Source organism: Colias philodice, chromosome 12 (assembly GCF_061535455.1).
Source record: "Colias philodice isolate Cphi_HAF_F1 chromosome 12, ilColPhil1 Martin Lab GWU primary, whole genome shotgun sequence".
Lineage (NCBI taxonomy): Eukaryota > Metazoa > Arthropoda > Insecta > Lepidoptera > Pieridae > Colias > Colias philodice.
In genome coordinates, this window is record NC_143097.1 from 9196780 (window position 1) to 9206742 (window position 9963).

At 31.6% G+C, this 9963-nt stretch overlaps 1 long non-coding RNA gene across 1 annotated transcript; it reads left to right on the forward strand.

Moving 5' to 3' along the window:
* The first annotated feature begins 4296 nt into the window (after nucleotides 1-4296).
* On the forward strand, nucleotides 4297-9343 carry LOC149484221 (uncharacterized). The gene is made up of 3 exons (XR_016316337.1): nucleotides 4297-4616; nucleotides 5426-5483; nucleotides 8942-9343. It is a non-coding gene; the product is annotated as an uncharacterized LOC149484221 (long non-coding RNA).
* The last annotated feature ends 620 nt before the right edge of the window (nucleotides 9344-9963 follow it).

Consider the following 9963-nt stretch of genomic DNA (forward strand, 5'->3'; position numbering starts at 1 on the left):
AGAGAGTTAAGTATGTTAATTAAATAAATGTAAAAGAGCTTATATTATTAATTGAATACATGTTGTCTACACTTGAATTTATTTAATAAAATTGTTTCCTATATTGTAGCACCTTCAATTTAATTTGGCTTAACGCAATCAGATCAAGTGACTAATCAGTCAACCATGTATCTACTAAATAGATTGAAGTATCTATATTAATTTAATTATAAGTGATAAATTACACGGAATTATAAAGGTTAAATAGGGACTACCATGAATCAAATTGGATGCCGGAATTTTGTATTAAATTTGATGGTTTATCAAATTTTCTCGTGCAATCAGTGTCACATTTAATAAGTTTGATACTTGTAAATAATTTAGATTGGTAAACATGTGATATTTAAAATCTCTCTTTACCTATTGTTGAAGAATTTTACGACATTTTTAACCGACTTCAAAGAAGGTGAGGTTATAAATTCGGCCGGCATATTTGTAATGTTTTAATGTTAAATTTTCTCTAGTTTATTCAGCTTGCGTATGGTGGATTCTGTTTTTTTGTTTGTATGACCAATATCTGAGATTTTTCTAACGAGACTGAGCAATTTGGGTTTAATTAACAAATAGTTTAAAAAGTTACTAATAGAAGTTTCAATTTCATAAAAAATGTAAAGTAACATCCGTTATAGTTGAAAACAACCCAACAATTTGTCTATTCTATTAAGGGACGTAAAAAGTGAAGTTGATCAAATAATTATAATTTATTTTGTTATAACAATTTGTCGTGATTATTATATAAATAGCTTTCATATAATATTAAATTCGGCATGATATCAACGTAAATAGTACTTGATCGATTTTAATGCTTTTTGTTAATTTGTAGTCATAAGGTTGTCCTGGAGAAGAACGTTGGCTGGGTCAGCTAGTTATAAGTAACTACATATTTGTTACAATTACCGAAAATATAATAATACTAGCGGTCCGCCCCGGCTTCGCCCGTGGTACCTACATGTTTAAACTATCCTATCTCTCAAGTTGGATCGTTCGAGGTTATATATATATATATATATAAATCGTCACAATGTTTGTCCTCAATGGACTCCTAAACCACTTACTTAACCGATTATAATAAAATTCGCACACCAATATTATGTTTGAGCGTAGGTAATAGTACGAAAAGAATTACTTATAATAAAACATTTCAATAACGTCTATAGGCTGTTCGTCGTAAAATAACATTTGTGGTCCAAGAATGTAACAAGACTCAAGCCAATTTCAGTTTATAGCGCCATTATCGGGAACGCGTGTGTTGTTGAACGAATTGCTGGTTCCATATTTTGTCCTAAAATCTAGAAGTTTATCAATAATATAAGTACAGATTCATCACAATTCAAAGTTTAGGTTTTATAGGTCTGTCCCGTTTGAGAAATTCGAATACAAAGCCATAAATTCCGTATGGTTTTGTCCATAAATTTTCGATCCTCAGTATCCTCCCTAATTGTGGTAGAAAATAATCCCTAATTGTAATTAGTGGTAGAAAATCTATAGTTTTTTTCTTGACGGCACAGCATTCATATTACGCAGAATTTAAAGATTATACCTTCATTATTTTTTTTATGTAACACCAAGTTTACTTATTTTTGATAGTCTGTTGGACAAAAATACTTTAAACAACTTAAAAAACAATTATTTTATTTTCTCTGCGCTGAGTACCTACAGCAGTTTTTACAATTCAGCTCCAGGATTATTCGGTATAACTTATTGAAAGAAAAACTTTTATAAATTATTCTACACGCAAAGTTTCGGGAATTACGATTCCATTCCAAACTTGGTACATACATAATAAATGGTGTGCCGAAAATGATTTGTACTTACTCGTATAATTTGAGTATAAAATGATTCATTAAATTTGGATGGCTTTTGAAAATTTTCATATTTAAATGTCTTACTTTGTCGAGTTGATGTAAATTTCAGTTATCTATTTCGTCCTCACATCTGAATTCTTCGATGGCTTGCAATAAATATTGATTTAGTTTCATACATTGAGTATACAAGAAGCAATGAAAAATAATAATAATTGGTGTGCATGCTAGAAACTGTCCAATTTGTTCGATCTTCCCCACATATTGTAATAAAATCATTTATTAGTGTTTATACACTTATGATCAACGTAACCCATAGGAAGGGATTTAATATTGTGATATACACTTATGATCAACGTAACCCATAGGAAGGGATTTAATATTGTGATATACACTTATGATCAACGTAACCCATAGGAAGGGATTTAATATTGTGATAAGACCTTAGCACGTGTCAGTCAAGGCCCAAGGTCCTGAACTTATATATATACTTTTGATGTCCCCACACAAAGATCCGACTTAACCTAAGTTGTACCGATAAAGTAGTATTATCTGACCTGAATAAGCTTAAATATATTTTACCTATATTAATTCTTTACCATATATTATCGTATTTATTCCCTCAACGAGAGACCGAAGCTTCAAAGACCAAATAAGTAATCATATAATGGACCTTTTTATCTTCGAATAAACGATTTTTTATTCAAAACTATTTCCTTGAAGGATTAATCCAACTAGCCTGAGTGTACTTGAACAAAATGCTTTTAAGAATGCTTGGCCTTCACTATTTCTTTACTCGTCTTTATAAGGTAGCACGAGGCAACAAAAGTTGTACTGTATTCGTCTGCAATTTCTTTATATTGTCTTTTATTATTATTCCGCTTCACTCGTGTGCATGTTACTTAGCTCTATTAATTATTGTTCAAATATATCCATATAGTCCAACATGACTTTCTCTATTAAATCTCCTTAATTTTGGATTATATTATTATAATTATAGCTTTTTATGGTTGAACTTCATCAACAATATGATATCAACTTATCCAAATTAGATTAGCTGTGTAGTAATGAAAGTGTAACATTCGCTATGTTAAAAAAAGTAACGGTAGTACTTCATATTAAACGTGTAACCAACTGTTTTTTAGACATGTCTGTGACTAAACTGCTAATTATTTGACTGTTTCTATAAATATTATTGTATGCGTGGAAACACAAATGTAATGTCTATTCCATCATTCTCAAAAGACAAATACCGGAAAAGTAAATACATATAATTGAAGTACTTATACTGAGACATACATTAATGAAAATAAGTAATTGATATCACTAGTATTTTTTCTCCTATTTTAAAACATAGGGGCAATCAAATACAATGTTGTCACCTGTCCCACCTGATATATATTTAAAAGCGAGATAAAACAAATTGGTTTTAGGGAGTTACAAATTTCGATACAGTTCACTTGCTCCCCTATTACGTGTAATGATGACAATTTCTATTGGCTATGTATTAGATGCTTTCATAATTAATTAAACAACTAATTAAGGCATCGACAAGGTTTCATTATATTCATATAATGAAAAGTTAATTTATTCTCACGGAAAATGTCGCTCTAAGTATGCACATTATTTTTAAGCTATTGCATAGCTTCTATCGCGGGCCTTGAGCGCGGGGACCGAATCCAGAAATTCCGTAACGAAAAACCTCACGCTCCCTACTCCGACGGGCGCGGAGGTGTGGCTTGAAGGCATAGCATGCAATAGCTTTACCGCGGCAGTCCTCGAGTGCCACACGTCTTTTTTTAAACCGTTTAAACCTTTTTTTAGCCGTTTCTTTACCCGATAGTAAAGAATTTTCAGTTTCTGTTACCTGTTAAAAGACTTTCTAAATATATAAGTAAGAGATAGTGTAAGAGATTTCCCTCTCGTGCTAAACATTTAGATATTTAGTTATATAAATACAGGGAATAGGTCACGCTTTCAGTACCTTATGTTTAATGTATTGATTTGAATTTGAATTAAAAAAAAATTGGGCACAGTATAAACCACAAATAGTTTTGCTACTCGTAGTTTCGAACAATTGTTTTATAATTATTTAATAATGTCAGATTAAAACACCTGAACAAACAAAAATTTACTATAATTAAGAGACATTGAAGAGGGAAGTACCTACGAGTAAAAGATGAAATAGTATTTATTAAGATACTTATCAACACTAACAAAATTCAATTAAAAAAACAAAGGAACATCAATCTTAATTCTTTTTAATTGATAATAATATTGTGTGTATTGTTATTAACATACACATGATCATAATTAAGTTTCAGTTAAAATTATTCACATATACATCAGTTGAGTAAATATCTTTTACAAAATAATTCAATAGAAGAGAACAATACAGGTAATAAAATATTAGTTGCACACGTAATAGCTGCATCTAACTCGGTCACAACGAGGTCGCCTGCGCACACTCGTGACAATATAATCAAATGTCTGTACGGACACACTACAGTTATATTTTTCAATATAGTTTTGCAAAAAATACATTTACAGTAAAATTACGCGGGTTGGAGACACAGATTCAAAATTGTTCTGTCAAATCGAACGTTAACTTTTTTTTAATAAAATGATCCTTTGGAAATAGTGATTGTTGTTCCAAATTGAATTTAGAACTGTGTTTTTTTAATTATGGCTTTATTGAATTTCTACGTTTTATGGTTCTTTTTATTTTTAATCGTGATGTTGCGTGCACAGGATTGCCGGACTAGTGGACAAAGGGTATACAAACTTATTCTTCTTTAATTATTTTAAGATTAAATAGTATAAGTACGATAAGTTTTTCTCACCGTGATAATATAAATAGAGCAATTTAAATCGCTTTTTCAGCACACAAAGTATTATGGATATCAATATTCAATAGCATAATAGATGATTATTATTAATTAATTGAGATTATATTGTATATTATAGGTTGCATAGTCTGCATCTTTAGTTAATGTGTTACCGTTACAATAGAGAGGTCCTTAGTTCGATCCCTGAGGAGAATTATTAATCGATCTAACGTTGTCGTAGAATACTGAATATCTAATTACTAATAAATATGTACGATTATTGTAACGGCTGCGAAATGCATGACCATGTAACTTCGCTAAGTATATTTTTGTATTTTTACATTATTATTTTATATTATCAGATACGACCTAATACGACGATACCTATTACGACGGTAGAGTCAAGGTTTTAATTTGGTTTCAATATGTAGAGTCGAGTAAGCGCAGCGGCGTTTCGAAAATCGTCATCATAGCATTTCAGACAATTGATAAACGTAAGAAGTCCCTTTACTTATAAAAACATTACCAAGATGACTAGAATTTTTGCCCCTTAGAATGCAACCTCGGTTCAATATCATAATGTTACAGCAACATCGATGGCGCTGTTACAGTGATGGACTTTCTTTTCGTACTTAAATATATGTAGAAAATCTTAATAATATTATTTAGAGTTACGAGAATAACCCTATATACAAACCACACTTTCCATTATTATTTCAATAAACCACTTTAACAATAGAATATTACTGTTTTCAGTGCGGTTCACACGAGCAGTGCTGTGGTGGATGTTGCTATGAAGGACATTGTATTGATAGTAAGTTACTTATTTCAATAATATTAACATAATATCCTGTAATTATTTGCAATAGATTTCTACCAGGTGAAAGGTAAGACTTGGTGAAAGCCAACCAATATACAGGGTGACTGGTAAGACGCCAGATGCATTTTGACAGGAGCTTCTTCTCATGAAACTGATCAACTTTTGTTCTACAACTTTGCTGAATTCGTAAAAAAAATTGGACTTTGTAAGGAAACTTCGCTAATAAGCTGACCGATTTCCATACAAAGTCCAAATGTTTTTCTACGAATTCAGCAAAGTTGTAGAACAAAAGTTGTTCAGTTTCATGAGAAGAAGCTCCTGTCAAAATGCGTCTGACGTCCTACCAGTCACCCTGTATATTGGTTGGCTCTGTGGTGTGTGCCTCTAATGCTTTTTCTATCTTATCGAATGACAAGTGTTCCTTATTTATGTCTTTACCCTTTATAAGTTTCGTGTTTGTAACAAAAAGTAGATACATACTAAGTACAATAAAGCACGATGGAATATGCTAATTAAGCCGATTTCGTGTGAATTGTATAGCCATTTAACTAATAATTTTAATAAGATTAAATAAGACTGAAATAGAGTTGATACTTTAGACCATAACAATAAGATTTTACAAGACCTAACAAAGAAGTAAGGGCTCTAATTATATTATCTTAGTTTTATTTTGTACTATATAACATCACATTGACTAATGCAGAGCAAATAAGTTCGATCTTATTATTTTTCTTGTCTTTAAATTACTTTCTTGTTTGTACTTTCAATACACAGAGCTAATGTTATAGTCATCTAAGTGTATTTCTATTTCAACAAGAACGATTCTAATTTCATTCTATACATAGAATTTGTGAACTCCTTACAAAACTGTTTAACTTGAGACGCACAATATACAATACGTTTGTGGATTTGTTTAGTCTGGGTTTATGTTAATTTCGCCTGCTTTCACGGGAAAACAAAGAAAAACTTCCACAGTTTACAAGTGAAAGCGTTACCTTTGCCTTATGTTATTTGGCTTGACATCTTACGTGTTGAATCTATATACAATACATATACATATATCCAAAGTTACTATATTGAGACCGTTTATATCTTAACAATAACCGGGGCCATTATTATGCAATTTTATTTTTATATTTTATGAGATTTGATCTGACTTATTCACATTATGAAGAATTGCGGTGATACAGAAGTTAAAGGATTATCTTACAGTTGGAATAAAATAAATAAATACAAATCTAATGAATTACAATATTTCAAAGTAGGTATCTGCCCGCGCTTTCGACCGCGTAGTCAAAAGAAAATCCGCATAGTTCACGTTTCTGTGTGATTTCCAGGATAAAACCTATCCTCCGTCCTTCTCAGGAGTCAAAGACAGAGGGACAGATAGAATTACTTTCACATTTATAATATTCCATAATATCAATGTATAGACAAAATATTTAAAAGCTTAACATTAAAATAACAATACCATCTATACATTTGTCTTTCAATGTGTAATATATCCTCATACAAGGTTTCTAGTATTATATAGATTGAATGGACAATGTAATAAAGTTAGAATGTGCAATCAAACTGCAGTGCACGCTGAAAGGATTTTATTCCGTACAATAGTAAAATGCTTTAATTAATCTCGTCGCATTTAACAACGTAGTGTCACTTTAATTCGAGTTTCTTGTAAGAAATGGAACGTCACATTATGCTTTATGGAGCATAGGATCTTTAGGAAATGCTATTAAGAATTTCTCATGTATCTGTCTGAAACGGGAAACGTTAATTGGCTAGTATCTATACTAATATTATAAAGCTGAAGAGTTTGTTTGTTTGAACGCGCTAATCTTGGGAACTACTGGTCTGATTTGAAAAATTATTTCGGTGTTAGATAGCCCATTTATCGAGGAAGGCTATAGGCTATTTATCATCTCGCTAAGACCAACAGGAGCGGGACACTGCGGAGCACAGCTAGTAAATAATATGATGATCCGGTATGATGATCTTACTAGTACAGATGCCCTTCCATTGATAAGTTATAGTGGATAGCCGATAGTAATACTCGATTGTTACTATTATATAAGTTTAGTAATAACAATTGATCTAGCTTTTCTCTTGAGGCTAAATGCTCTAAGTCGTAAACTGAAGAGGACACTTGAGGGAAGAACTAATATGTAGGACTCATTTTAGTTTATTTTCATACGTTTTGATATTGTTATGTTTCTTATGAAACTTGATCGAGTCGATCAAAGCAGCCTCTTAGCCTCCTTTAACAAATGCTATCTAAAAACAACGAGGATTTGCGCGTAATCAATATCGGAAAACGATTGATGGAGGCGCTCATTCGAAATAAGCGGTCACCCATCAAAAACCATCCTTAGGGAATTAACCATCAAATGCATTGCGACTATATACTTTTTTACTGGCTCTTCTCTGTAAAAACTGATATATTATGTTAATTGACGAGAAACTAGTGTAAAGCTAATATGATGATGCGAAAGTGCGTTTAAAAGACGTTTAGGTGCATAAATAAAATGCTTAACTTTGGTCACAATTCATTAGTGCATCGTAGCATGTCTTACGGGGCCCCTTATTTTTTTAGACTTCAGTTATAAATTTGAAACCGATCTTATTTGATATCTACACACGCTATAGCGAGCCCTCTCAGCCTGGACATATGGATGGGAACCCGGTATAATGAATACTACTGATACGGCGATAGTTTAAAATGTTTAAATGTTAACTTTGAGGGGCATTAGTAATGAACGTATATAAAACCTTACGTAATAGTCATGTTTTCAGCACAGAGATATCATTTGACATTGGAACTACGTTAACTGGGAAATATTACAGGTGCGCGCTGGTTTTGATTGCGATTCGTGATTGAATTGCTTTAGGCCAGCTCTACGAAGTTAAGTTATGTCACGAGTTCTACCGCAGGACTAATGTGTTCAACTTTTGAACGATTTGAAAGTTTATTTTATGTGTGATAAATTATCAAATTGGGAATGAAAGCTATTACTCATCACTCTATCTCTAAGTCGTCTACTATTACTGATGTAAAATATGATTTTACGTAATATTTTACATTATAACTAGCTTTTCGCCCGCAGCTGCCCGCGTAGTCAAAGGAAAATCCACATAGTTCAGTAGGACGTTTGGGATAAAAACTATTTTTTTCATTTATTCATTTTTTTCCTATGTGTGATTCCAAGTTACCCTCTATGTGTGTGCCAATTTTCATGAAAATCAGTTCAGCAGTTTTTGCGTGAAAGTAACAAACAAACTTTCACATTTATAACATAGATAAATTGAAAACCAATAACGAACTCATCTACTATTAACGACCCTTAACAACACCGCAATATTTAGTTAACCAACAATTAACAGTAACCTCTTAGAACCCATTTAAGTTCTCACCAAATTAATCAACTGTTATAATACTTGTACCACGGTTTCAGCGTATCGTTCGTGCCTCCAATCTTTCAACGTGTGCCGTGACCATGTCTGCATTGGTGAGGAGAATTGCGTGGAGTTCCGACCGCCGGGCTGCCTTCGATGCGAACCATTGCCGATTTGTCGAACGTAGTTGAAGGGTTGTTTTCAAGTGCAAGCTATGGGATAAAGACAAATTGTTGAAGTGTGTTTAAGATTATTTGTAATAAAAATTGTTATCATGAATATCAGGAAATGTTCATTTTATTGTTATTTGATACCTACGTCTTTAAATTCAAAAATGTCTGGTTTGTAAAAATAATTAAGAGTTCAACTGTATAAATAAAATAAAAAAAACAATAGAGGTAAAATAACAGGAAAATAGTTTTTATATTTTTAATTGTTTGATTTGGATTTGTACAATACACACTGATAAATCAAAAGCAATCAATTATTTCTTTTATATTTTTTAGTTTCTATACAGTTAAAGTTTTATATCTTTTATATATTTTAAGTCTCTATGGATAGAAAGGTTTATTTAAAACAGACTGTAGTTTTGTAAACATAGTTAACACAGTGAAAATTTCTATTTAAACTTCGTAACAGCCGCTTCAAGTTTGCCTTTTAGACGAAACTTTAGCAGAATTTGTAAACGATCTTATATTTTACTTCACTAACTAGTTTCTATTGTTTACAATTAGCGAAACATATTTTTCATATTAATTTTATGAATTAAAGTTTGTAAATGACACCTATGGTAAGTTTTCAAGTCTGTATAACGATGAGCGGGAAATTTACGCGCATTATAAAGCACAGATTAATAATCATCATTGTAAAAGGTTACTTGACTATGAAATATTATTTGAGAATATCATCAAGAGTTTATTTATGTTTATTTATTTGTTTTTTTATTTATATTTTTAAAAGTAAAGGCTTTTATTTGATGTAGGTTTTTGGTTCCTTTTTCGAGAAATGACGTCAGGATGAAAAATTATTTCAGTGCTTCGCTATATAAAATAATGTAGGAACAACGTGGTAGAAACCGCAG